Below are 14,075 nucleotides of genomic sequence, written 5' to 3' on the forward strand. Positions count from 1 at the left end.
TTTAGACACTGACATTAGAATACCATTAAAAAAATGTCCGACACAAGGCTAATAAACAGTCCCCTAGAAATACCTTCCACCCTTTCCATATTACATTTGTTGAGTGATAGTTCCAGTGAAACAGAGACTCATTTATTTTTGGCTATGTCCTGGAAAACAGGCACTATCAAAGACACTTAAATATTTTTTTTCTCAGAAAAGAGAAAATCACACATTTCTCAGATTAGACATGGTTTTAACTTACGAATATCAGCTTTATGGGTGTGAGCAAGATAATAGGGGACTATAGTTTATAGAAAGGGCTACACAACAGAAAACCACCTAAGATAAAATGAGTAGTTAATGTGTCGTTGATTTTTTTTTTAATTAACCTCACTGCCATTATGCTGCTGAAGGATCAAAATCACCACTCTGCTTCTAAGTAGTGCCAACTGTGTGACACAGAGCTGTGGGCATGTGGTCTTGAAGCAAGCCATTCTGCCATCTTCCAGCAAGCCTCAGGTGAATGGGACATCTCCACCAACTGCGTTCCCTTTCATCAGATCTGGCTATATTTATCTCTTCCTCTTTCTCCCACTTTGATTGGAAACTACTCTTTTCTTTACCTCCCTTTTATGCGTCCTATAAACGCATTTTATTTTCCATTTTATTTATATCATTTTATATAATATAAATAAAAATATTCCATTTTTTATATCAAAATATTCCATTTTATTTATATCAAAACAAATATTTTATAAAAAATAACAAAAATCTTGGAAGATAGTCTACAAAATTGAAAAGGTAGTTCATTTGAAAATAATAGGTGCTTAATACAAGTAACATCTTAAGACTTGAAGTTTATGCTTTCCTTTTATCATATTATTAAAAGGGATGTCCATCAAGGAGCAGAACTAAATCATAATGCGCAGACAGAAAGGAAACATTTCTAATAGTTGTTAAACACAATGTCTATTACCAAACCAAACAGCATTTTATCATAAAAATTTGTGCTTTATTGTAAACAATATAGCAGCAACAACATTTACCATGAAAAAAAATGAGGAAATTATCATCAAAGATAATAAATAAGAGAATGTTACTGGACATTGTTATTGGTTGAATTGTATCCCCGCCACCCAAAATTCACATGTTCAAGGCTCATCCCTCTAGTACTTCAGAGTCTGACTGTCTTCAGAGACAGGGCCTTTAAAAAGGTCATTGAATTCAAATGGAGTTTTTGGGTGAGTCTTAATCCAATATGTCTGGTGTCTTTATAAAAGGAGGAGATTGGAACACCGACAGCACCAACAGGGACAATCATGTGAGGACACAGAGAGAACATGGCCACCTGCAAGACGAAGGGAGAGGTCTCAGAAGAAACCAAACTTTCTGACACCCTGATCTTAGATTTTTGGCTTCTAGAAGTATGAGAAAATAAATTTCTGTTGTTTAAGCCCCCTCGTCTGTGGTCTGCTATGGAAGCCCTAGCAAACTACTATAGAGGGCCATGGTGTGAATATACCTGTCAGGGGAAGGTAAAAATTGGAAAGGACAGAGAACTAGTTCCATGTTTTCTTAGAGGCATTCAAGTGCTGGATAAGATAAACTCTGCTCTTTAAAATACCAAAATGTCATTCAAAGTTCCCATTGAAAAGGTAAATTAATATTATTGTTCTTAAATATAATTTATTGTCAAATTGGCTTCCATACAACACCCAGTGCTCATCCCAACAAGTGCCCTCCTCAATGCCCATCACCCATTTTCCCTCTCCCCACCTCCCCCCACCCCCGCCCCATCCACCCTGTTTGTTCTCTGTATTTAAGAGTCTCTTGTGGTTTGCCTTCCTCCATCTCTGTTTGTAACTATTTTTTCCCCTTCCCTTCCCCCATGGTCTTCTGTTAAATTTCTCAAGTTCCACACATGAGTGAAAACATATGATATCTGTCCTTCTCTGACTGACTTATTTCACTCAGCATAATACCTTCCAGTTCCATGTTGTTGCAAATGGCATGATTTTATTCTTTCTCATTGCCAAGTAGTATTCCATTGTATATAAGCCACATCATCTTAATCCATTCATCAGTTGATGGACATTTAGGCTCTTTCCACAATTTGGCTCTTGTGGAAAGTGCTGCTATAAACATCGGGGTACATGTGCCCCTATGCATTAACACTCCTGTATCTCTTGGGTAAAATCCTAGTAGTGCTGTTACTGGGTTGTAGGGTAGTTCCATTTTTAATTTTTTGAGGAACCCCCACACTTTTCCAGAGCAGCTACATGTTTGCATTCCAACCAACAGTGCAAGAGGGTTCCCATTTCTCCACCCGAAAAACAAATGAATTAACACTTTATTTTTCTGCCCATAATTTTTATTCACTTTAGAAAATAGCCTTTTTAGTAGTCTAGTATTTGCATTTGATTATCCAAAAATGATTTTTTTCTTAATTTTTTAATGTTTATTTATTTTTGAGGGGGAGGGTGGAGCAGAGAGAGAGGGAGACACAGGATCTGAAGCGGGCTCCAGACTCTGAGCTGTCAGCACAGAGCCCGACGTGGGGTTGGAACCCACCAGCAGTGAGATCATGACCCAAGCCGAAGTCGGACACTCAACCGACTGAGTCACCCAGGCGCCCCTATCCAAAAATGATTTAAAGAGTGTTAACCTAAGGAAAAAAGATCACTCACTAAAGAGGAGTCAAATAAATAAATACATAAGAAGGGAGGAAGTGTGATGGAGGATGAGAAAAGTGTGTAGTGAGTAGACTAAGCTCCTGAGTTTCTGGTGAAAAGGTTTAGATTCATAAAGAAGTGCAGCGAGGGCCCTGTGAGTCACAGAAGTCCCATGGTTGCTCAGGGAGTGACCATATGATTCAGAGGCTATGTGTTGCTGATGAGCACTTTCTCACTTGGATTTGTAATCCAAAAAGGACCTGCCAATTGACATTTTTGAGTTAGGGAAATACCAGAGGTTGTTCTTTGAACTGTGTTTTGAAATCATTCCTTAAATTTGAGTTTGCTTTCTATTTTTCTATGTAAGGTACAAGCTCCACCTTAAAGAAATAACTAAATAAATAAATAGCAGTAATCTCTACCATTAGAATGTTAACCAAAATTCTACTACAGAACAGCACAGAAATGGGATTAGGGGCTCTCTCAATAATAAAATAGTGAACATATAGTACACTCTAAGAGTGATCTGCATGCCCCGTTGAAATTATGTTCCAACTGACCTGATAGTAAATATGCTTTTTTGATCACTTAAAGCAGGGAGTTAAATACATATATAAAGGCAGAATTAAGTCCTTCTCTGATCAATTTTTTTTTTGGTAAATTGAATTATAATTACCTTCCTAAATGTTGTTATTTATAAGTATTTAAATTTTTTTAACGTTTATTTATTTTGAGAGAGAGAGAGAGAGAAAGAGAGACACACAGAGAGAAAGACAGAATGTGAGCAGGGGGAGGGGCAGAGAGAGAAGGAAGGAGACACAGAATCTGAAGCAGGCTCCAGGCTCTGAGCAGTCAGCACAGAGCCCTATGTGGGGCTCGAACTCACAGACTGTGAGATCGTGACCTGAGCTGAATTCAGACACTTAAGGCACCCCTTGTTAGTTATCATTAAGCAGCCACACAGGCACCCCTTGTTAGTTACCATTAAGCTTCTAATAATCATAAGACTTTGCCACTCAGTATGGTGGTATTACTTTCCTCTCAAAATACAGTGATACGTTTTTATTTTATCAAGAAAATGGAATTTGATTTCTTGAGAGACTGGGTACTATTTTGGAAGCTGCATTCAAATTAAAATTCCCTTGAACCTAAAGGCTGAGTCACTCTTGGCAAAACATTATTGAACTTTACTGGGCAACAATACACTGAGTGAGATGACAAGAAAACACAGAAGAATGCACGCATTACCTCTAATTGGAAGTTTCTGAAATTGCTGTCGCCTAACTTCTACCTTAATTTTGAAATTACTTCAGCACCCAAGCCTCTGTCATTTTACCCACGGCCGTGTCTGTATTCTTGCTGGAATAAATCTAATGTATCAGGCAAATCATTGTCCTTTAGGTGAAGCTAATCTAAGTGCAGGTAGCACTTGCACATGTATGAGAGCTTATCCACAACTAGCAGTTAGGGCACATTCCTCCCTCCAGGGTGGTCAATATAGCCATACTGGTATTGTCCAATTGCAGATGAACCCTTTCAGGCCTTTAATTTCCTGCCTGAACAACCACACATTTATTGGATGTTTCTGTGACCTTTTTAAAGCTTGTGAGTCATTAAAAAAATGTGTTCCATGTTGAATTCTCTGTTTTTTCTTGTGCACTATTCTTCTAAAAATGTCTGTGTTCTTGCTCTTAATTTTGTATTTCTTAAAATAAAATCCACAGAGGCATTCGACATAAGTCTACCTTCCAGAGTACTACTTTATTAAAATGTACTCTCTGTTCTTACAACGTAAAATCTCCCCAAGAAACAAACGAATGAATGAAGTGAGGCTAAAACCTTAGTCACCTCAAGAGACACCAGAATGCCAGGACATTTTATTTTCTTTTAAAGTTTATGTTATTGATTTTGAGAAAAAGAAAGAGAGAGAGAGAAAGAGAGGGAGAGAGCACATATGAGCAGGGGAGGGGCAGAAAGAGAGAGAGACAGAATCCCAAACAGGCTCCCCACTAACAGCATGGGGCTTGATCTCACAAACCGTGAGATCATGACCTGAGACAAAATCAAGAGTCTAATGTTTAACCGGCTGAGCCACCTAGGTGCTCCAAGAATGTCATGACATGCCAAGTCACTGTTGTTGTTGGCCTTTCTGCTCGACACCTGATGGCAAGAATTGATGGCCTCCACATATGTGTGACAAGTGCCCAGTGGGTAAATTTTCCAGAGGCATTATGGCAGTTCTGTCTCTTAGGAAGCAGATATTTGATTACTCTTTGAGGAAATTCCTGTGTCCTCATGGAGAACAAGCAATGTGGCTGAAGTAGGGGTAAACAACTTTTGTAGTTGCCTGTCCTGAAAAATCAACTGTTTCAAAAAAAAGTGGATCCTTTTTAGTCCTTTGTTGTGTTACTTAAAAAAAAAATTGTTTTCTCGTTTATTTTTGAGAGATGGAGAGAGACAGAGTGTGAACGTGGGACGGGCAGAGAGGGAGACACCGAATCCGAAGCAGGCTGCCAGCAGAGAGCCCCACGTGGGACTCGAATTCATGACCTGAATTGTGAGATCGTGACCTGAGCCAAAGTCGAAAGCTTACCCGACTGAGCCACCCAGGCACCCCCTTTGTTGTGCTCTAAAAAGTTCTTTCAAATTTCCTCCTAAAATTCTTTGGCTATTCAGTAAAGCCTTGAAACTGTAGAAATTTACAAGGATTCCAGATGACAGGCATCCCTCTGGTTCCTCCCTGACTTGACACATTTAAGTTAAATGCTCCTGTGGATAGGTCAGATGCTACAGTCCTTCCCTTTTAGAGAGGAACTTTGAAAGGGCAAAAGATCTGAATTTCACTAGCTGAAAATTCTGACTCAGCCTTAACTGTAGAGCAGAAATATCCTCTGAATCCATGTAAATATAGTGACTTTGTGTTCTTGACAGGGCCTAAATCTCATTGCTATGGTATTAACTGGGATACTACAGCAACCCTAAACAAGTAACTATAACTCTCTCTGAAAACAGCTGCCATGGAGCTGTAGAATATTTTCCTTAGACTTCAAAGCCATGACATTTCAAGGAAAACCCAGCATTCTTGGCACAGTGGAGCTTACTCAACTAAAATGTCTTATACAAACTATTTGCACACATGAAAACTTCTATAAATGTGAAGGAATGTATTATTGTAAATGACTCATACTTTCAAAAATGATATAATTTTATATGATTTATATATCGCATGCCAAATTTATATATTACCATGCCATTATGGTAAGTATAAAGGGCCAGTACCTTATGCAAAATATTTAAAATTTTATTATATAATACTAATTGGTCATAATCATATCTGCTGGGTCACTCAGCCAAAAGTATATAGGAAAGAATACCAGGGTTGGGATCAGGATCCCTGGAATATGGTGCTGGCTCTGATTTAACAACTATGTCATTTTGAGATGATCCAACTGTAAAGCTGCTCTTTAGGATGGGGTGGGTTTCCACTGTAGATGCCAGTGATACGATTCAAAAACTCTCCTCACTCAGTTGCTTGGGAAGAAGGGAAGCTTGCTGACCAACTGTATTGGAGTTACACACAAAGCTCTGAATAACATTCAGTGAATGTTTATTGGAGAGGTAATTGAGAAAAAATTCAGTGTTTAACATTCACAGAAATATGAAAGATGATATTGTATTCCTATAATAGTTACTAAAAGTCCATAAAATTCCATGAGATCAGGAGTTTTTAGAATTAAAACAATGTGATGATTGGCCTAAAAGTTTCAAAGGTCTGGAAAATAAAGCTGAGAAGACAGTTCTGACAAACAGGTAAAGAGAAAGAAAAATGGTTAAAAATTTAAGACATAAAGGATCAATACAGGAGGAGCAAAATTCAACAAATTGGAAATTCAGGGGAAAAAAGAGAGAATGGAAGGGAATAGCACATCAAAATAAAAAAGAAATAGGTGAATAGTTACCAAAATTGGAGAAAGATATAGTATTTAGATTCACTCTACTAAGTATCAACAGGATAAATGAAGACAGATCCCTCATCTAGATGCATTCTCACAAAACTCCATAAAATATAAGGAGAAGATTCTTGAACATTCTAGTTGGGAAAAAAAAAAGTAGATCATCTACTAAGAAAGAAGTAACAGGGAGTGAGTCAACATGGGACTGAAGTTCCCTCTTCCCTCAAACACAGCAGGATTGAGGCCAGAAAACTTGGAATTCCAGGAATCTGGGATACAGAGTGACAGAAATGTCCCCAGGGGCCCACAGAGACAATTTGGTGGGCCACAGGTGCATGACTGCAAATTGGAAGAGGTAAAATGGGTGGCATAGGCACTGAAGGGAAGGATCCCCTTCTATGGAGAGAAAAAGAAAGAGAAAGAGAGGGGGTGGAAATGTAGGATTGTATTTGGACAAGAGAAAAACCATGGACCAGGGAACAGAAAAAACAGAGGAAGAACCAATATCTAACATGATCCAGGATATCGGGGCTTTCTTCAGACTGGGGCCGGCTGCCCTGTACATTTGCCTGGTGGCAGGGGTCCGAGGGAGTGGGAGCCAGCCCTGGGCTCAGTAACTAGCTCAGAGGCGCAGTCTGTGAGAGTAGTCCCCTCCCTTGAGTGCTGTGGGAAGAAGGTATATAGCAGCTCCAAGGACAAAAGACCCTTGAGGCCCCCAACAGCCAGAGGCCCTTTGTCAGCTGGACAGAGTGACACTACCCTGGAACTGGGGCCCGCTGAGAGGGATCCTTTAAGACATTGGGGTTTGAATCCCAACCAAGCTCCTGGGAGGCACCAGAGACCCTGGAGCAGGACAAACCACCAGCTGGCACCTGAGCAGCACTGTGAGGACAGCCTAAACAGAGTGGTCTGGGATACCCGGTCCAGGGAGGAAAGACTAGGTGTTGCAATTTTTCTCTCCATCACCAACAAGGTGGGGCTTCAGGCAACGGACAGCAGGCCCACAGTGAGGCAGGACCTGCCTACACCTAACCATGCCCCTCTGCACCTGGTAGCTGTGTCTCCACTGGAGCAAGACTGACACTGACAGAACCATATGAACCCTCATCTAGACCAGCACAGCCACTGGTTCCAAGGCACCATCGGATATTGGTCTAGCAATTTTGCATTTTCTGATTTAATTCTTGGTCAATTCTTATATATACATACACACACACACACACATATATACATATATATAATATATAACATATAACATATTATATACATAATATATATAATTTATATATATTACTTTATATAAGTATATATACTTATAAGTATATAAGTATACATGAAATTATATATATATATAATTTTTTATTCCTTATCTTCCTCTTATTTCTTCTCTTCTCTATTATGGTTGTTGGTTTGTTTAAGCAGAGATTTTAATATCTTCTTTTTACACCACTTATGTATCTCCTTCTGTATTTTCCTCTCTCTCTCTCTCTCTCTCTCTGGATTAAGCCATATAGTTTCTCTGATTCTCTGCTTGGTGATTTTTTTTCTTTTCTTTTTCCCTGCCCCTATCATTTCTGTCTTTGTTTGCGATAAGGCTACTTCCACCATCCCCCCTTTTTTAAATTTTTCCCAGGGTAACTCCAATGAACAAATCAAAGCACAGCTGGTGAAAGGTTCAGACCACCACTACGAGTAGGGGGATAAAGCAATCAGAGTCACAACAACAGAGAGCACCCAACAGACTCCGAAACACCTCTTGAAGGGCTAGGCCCTGGGCAGTGTATGACCCCTTTTTAATATAGTAGTGTTTGCAGGTGCAAGGCACATATCAAGCCTTTAAAACACGTAAAGGACAGAAAACTAGCCAAAATGATGAAACAGAAGAATTCTCCTCAAAAAAAATTCCAGGAAGAAGTGACAGCTAAATAATTACTCAAAACAGATATAAACAATATAACTGAACAAGAATTTAGAATAACAGTCATAAGATTAGTAGCAGAGCTTGAAAAAAGCATAGAAGACAGCAGAGACACTATTGCTACAGAGATCACAGAACTAAGAAATAGTCACAATGAATTAAGAAATGTTGTAAATGAGGTGCAAAATAAACTAGATGCAGTGACAGCAAGGATGGAGGAAACGGAAGGGAGAATTAGTGAAATAGACAATAAAATTATGGAAAATGATGAAGGTGAGAAAAAGAGAGATAAGAAAATACTAGATCATGAGGGGAGAATTAGAGAACTAAGTGATTCAATGAAACATAATAATATCCATATCAGAGGAGTTCCAGTAGAAGAAGAAGAGAAAGAGAAAGGGGCAGAAGGTTTACTTGAAGAAATTATAGCTGAGAACTTCCCTCATCTGGGGAAGGAAGCAGACATCCAAATCCAGGAGACAAAGAGAACTCCATTCAGATTTAACAAGAATAGGTCTTCTCCATGTATATCAGAGTGACACTGGGAAAATACAAAGATAAAGAGAGAATTTTGAAAGCAGGTAGGGACAAATGGGCCTTAACAGACAAGGGTAGACACATAAGGATAGTAGCATACCTGTCCACTGAAACTTGGCAGGCTACAAGGGAGTGGTAGGAAATATTCAATGTGCTGAATAGGAAAAATATGCAGCCAAGAATCCTTTATCCAGAAAGTCTGTCATTCAGAATAGAAGGAGAAATAAAGGCTTTCCCAGATAAACAAAAACTGAAGGAGTTCATGACGACTAAACCAGTCGTGCAAGAGATCCCCCTCCAAGGGGGACTCTGTGAGGGGAATACTGCAAAGACTACAAAGGAGCAGAGACATCATCACAAGCATGAAACCTACAGATAACACATTGACTCTAAACCCATATCTTTCAATAATAACACTGAACGTAAATGGACTAAAAGCTCTAATCAAAAGACATAGGGTATCAGAATGGATAAAAAAACAAGACCTATCTGTTTGTTGTCTACAAGAGACCCATTTTAGACCTAAGGACACCTTCAGATTGAAAGTGAGGGGATAGAGAACCATCTAAAATGCTACTGGAAGTCAAAAGAAAGTGGAGTAGCCATATTTATATCAGACAAACTACATTTTAAACTAATGGCTATACCAAGAGATGAAGAAGGACATTATATGATAATTATGGTGTCTATCCATCAAGAAGAGCTAACAAGTATAAATTTTTATGCATTGAATTCTAGAGCACCCAAATATATAAAACAATTAATCACAAACATAAGCGATCTTATTGGTAAGAATATGATAACTGCAGGGGACTCTAATACTCCACTTATAGCAATGGACAGACCATATCAGCAAAAAATCAATAAAGAAAAAATGGCCCTGAATGATACATGGGACCAGATGGACTTGACAGATACAGTCAGAACTTTTCATCCTGAAGTAGCAGAATACACATTTTTCTCGCATGCACATGGAACATTCTCCAAGATAGATCACATATTGGGTCACAAAATAGACCCCAATAAATATAAAAAAATTAAGATCATACCATGCATATTTTCAGATAACAATGCTATGAAACTTAAAATCGACCACAGGAAAAAGTGGAAAACCTCCAAATGCATGGAGGTTAAAGAACATCCTACTGAAGAATGATGGATCAGCCAGGCAATTAAAGAAGAAATTTAAAAATATATGGAAACAAATGAAAATGAAAATATGACAGGCCTAACTCCATGGGATGCAGCAAAGGCAGTCCTAAGAGGAAAATACATTGCAATCCAGGTCTATCTCAAGAAACAAGAAAAATCCCAAATATAAAATCTAACAGCACACCTAAACGAACTAGAAGCAGAACTGCAACAAAACCCCAAGACCAGCAGAAGAAGAGAAATAATAAAGATCGGAGCAGAAATAACAATATAGATTTTAAAAAAAGCCAGTAGAACAGAACAATGAAACTAAGAGCTGGTTTTTTGAAAAAAATAAACAAAATTGATAAACCCCTAGCCAGACTTCTTGAAAAGTAAAGAGACAGGACCCAAATAGATAAAATAAAGAATGAAAATGGACTTATCACAACCAATCCCTCATAAATACAACCAATTATCAGAGAATACTATGAAAAATGATATGCCAACAAACTAGACAACCTGGAAGAAATGGACAAATTCCTAGACACCCACACATGACCAAAACTCAAATGGGAAGAAATAGAAAATTTGAACAGACCCATAACTAGTGAAGAAATTGAATCAGTTATCAAAAATCTTCCAACAAATAAGATTCCTGGGCCAGATGGATTCCCAGGGGACTTCTACCAGACATTTGAAGCAGAGTTAATACCTATCCTTCTCAAGCTGTTCCAAAAAATAGAAATGGAAAGAAAGCTTCCAGACTCATTCTATGAAGCTGGCATTACCTTGATTCCCAAACCAGACAGAGACCCCACTAAAAAGGAGAATTACAGGCCAATATCCCTGATAAACATGGATGCAAAAATTCTCAACAAGATCCTAGCAAATCGAATTCAATAGCATATAAAAGAATCATTCACCATGATCAAGGGGATTCATTCCTGGGCTGAAGGTCTGGTTCAATATTCACAAATCAATCAATGTGATACATCACATTAATAAAAAAACCGATAAGAACCATATGATCCTGTCAATAGATGCAGAAAAAGCATCTGACAAAATACAGCATCGTTTCTTAATAAAAGCCCTCAAGAAAGTTGGGATGGAAGGAATATACCTAAACATCATAAAAGCCATATATGAAAAGCTCTTGGCTAATATCATCCTCAATGGGGAAAAACTGAGAGCTTTCCCCCTGAGATCAGGAACATGACAGGGATGTCCACTTTCACCACAGTTGTTTAACATAGTGTTGGAGGTCCTAGCAACAATAATCAAACAATAAAATGAAATAAAAGATATCCAAATTGGCAAAGAAGAAGTCAAACTTCCACTTTTCACAGACAACATGATACACTTCATGGAAAACCCAAAAGACTTCACCAAAAGCCTACTAGAACTGATGAATGAATTCAGCAAAATCACAGGGTACACAAGCAACGTACAGAAACCAGTTGCATTTCTGTACACCAATAATGGAGCAACAGAAAGAGAAATCAAGAAATTTATCCCATTTACAATTGCACCAAGAACCGCAAAATATTTAGGAATAAATCTAACCAAAGATGTAAAAGATCTGTATGCTGAAAATTATTAAAAACTTATGAAGGAAATTGAAGAAGACGCAAAGAAATGGAAAAACATTCCATCTCATGGATTGGAAGAACAAATACTGTTAAAATGTCAATACTCCCCAAAGCAATCTACACATTCAATGCAATCCTAATCAAAATCACACCGACATTCTTCTCAGAGCTAAACAAATAATCCTAAAATTTGTGTGGAACCACAAAAGACCCTGAATAGCCAAAGTAATATTGAGAAAGAAAACCAGAGCAGGAGGCATCACAATCCCAGACTTTAGCCTCTACTACAAAGCTGTAATCATCAAGAATAGACACAGAGAACAATGGAATAGAATAAAGAACCCAGAATTAGACCCACAAATGTATGACCAATTAATCTTTGACAAAGCAGGGAAGAGCATCAAATGGAAAAAAGACAGTCTCTTTAACAAATGGTGCTGGGAAAACTGGACAACAACACGCAGAAGAATGAAACTAGACCACTTTCTTACACCAAACACAAAAATAAAGTAAAAATGGATGAAGGACCTAAACGTGAGACAGGAAACCATCAAAACCATAGAGGAGAAAGCAAGGAATAACCTTTTTGACTTCAACTGCAGCAATTTCTTGCTGGACCCATCCCCGAAAACAAGGGAATTAAAAGCAAAAATGAACTATTAGGACCTCGCCAAGATACAAAGCTTCTGCACTGCAAAGGAAACAATCAACAACACTAAAAGGCAACCTACAGAATGGGAAAAGATGTTTGCAAATGATATATTAGATAAAGGATTAGTATAGAAAACTCATGAAGGAAACTGAAGAAGATACAAAGATATGGAAAAACATTCTGTGCTCATGGATTGGAAGAATAAATATTGTTTAAATGTCAATACTACCCAAAGCAATCTACACCTTCAATGCAACCTCGATCAAAATTGCACCAGCATTCTTCTCAAAGCAAGACCAAACAATCCTACAATTTGTATGGAATCACAAGACTCTGAATAGCCAAAGTAATGTTGATAAAGAAAACCAAAGTGGGAGGCATCACAATTCCAGCTGTAATCATTATCAGCTACATCATTACCAGCTGTAATCAATACAGTATGGTATTGGCACAAAAACAGACACATAGACCAATGGAATAGAAAAGAGTCCCCAGAATTACACCCACAAATGTATGGCCAACTAATCTTTGACAAAGCAGGAGGGAGTATCCAATGGAAAAATGACAGTCTCTTTAGCAAATGGTGCTGGGAGAACTGCACAGCACCATTTGCTGCATTTGCTTCACATGCAGAAGAATGAAACTGGGCCACTTTCTTATACCATACACAAAAATAAACTCAAAATGGATGAAAGACCTAAATGTGAGACAGAAAACCATCAAAAACCTACAGGAGAAAACAGGCAGCAATTCTCTGATCTCAGCCATAGTAAGTTCTTACTTGACATGTCTCTGATGGCAAGGGGAAAAAAACCAAAATTGAACTATTGGGAACTCATCAAGATAAAAAGCTTCTGCACTGCAAAGGAAACAATCAACAAAACTAAAAGTAAACCAACAGAATGGGAGAAGATATTTGCAAATGACACACTGGATAAAGGCTTAGTAGCCAACCAAAGAACTACCAAACTCAACACCTGAAAAACAAATTATCCAGTGAAGAAATAGGCAGAAGACATGAATAGACATTTTTCCAAAGAAGACATCCAGATGGCCAATGGACACATGAAAAGATGCTCAACATCACTAATCATCAGGGAAACACAAATCAAAAGCACACTGAGATACCACCTTACACTGGTCAGAGTGGCTAATATTAACAACTCAGGAAACAATAGATGTTGGCGAGGATGGGAACCCTCTTGCGCTGTTGTTGGGATTGCAAACTGGTGTAGCCTCTCTGGAAAAGTGTGGAGGTTCCTCAAAAAATTAAAAATAGAATTACCCTATGACCCAGCAATAGTAATACTAGGAATTCATCCAAAGGATACAGGAGTGCTGATTCATAGGGGCACATGTACCCCAATGTTTATAGCAGTGCTTTCAACAATAGTCAAATTATGGATAGATTCCAAATGTCCATCAACTGATGAATGGATAAAGAAGATGTGGTTTATATATACAATGGAATACTAGTTGGCAATGAGAAAGAATGAAATCCTGACATTTGCAACAATGTGGATGGAACTGGAGGGTATTATGCTGAGTGAAATAAGTCTGTTAGAGAAAGACAGATATCATATTTTCACTCATATGTGGAACTTGAGAAACTTAACAGAAGACCATGATGTAATGGAA

The sequence above is a fragment of the Felis catus genome, chromosome B2, assembly GCF_018350175.1.
Source record: "Felis catus isolate Fca126 chromosome B2, F.catus_Fca126_mat1.0, whole genome shotgun sequence".
Classification (NCBI taxonomy): domain Eukaryota; kingdom Metazoa; phylum Chordata; class Mammalia; order Carnivora; family Felidae; genus Felis; species Felis catus.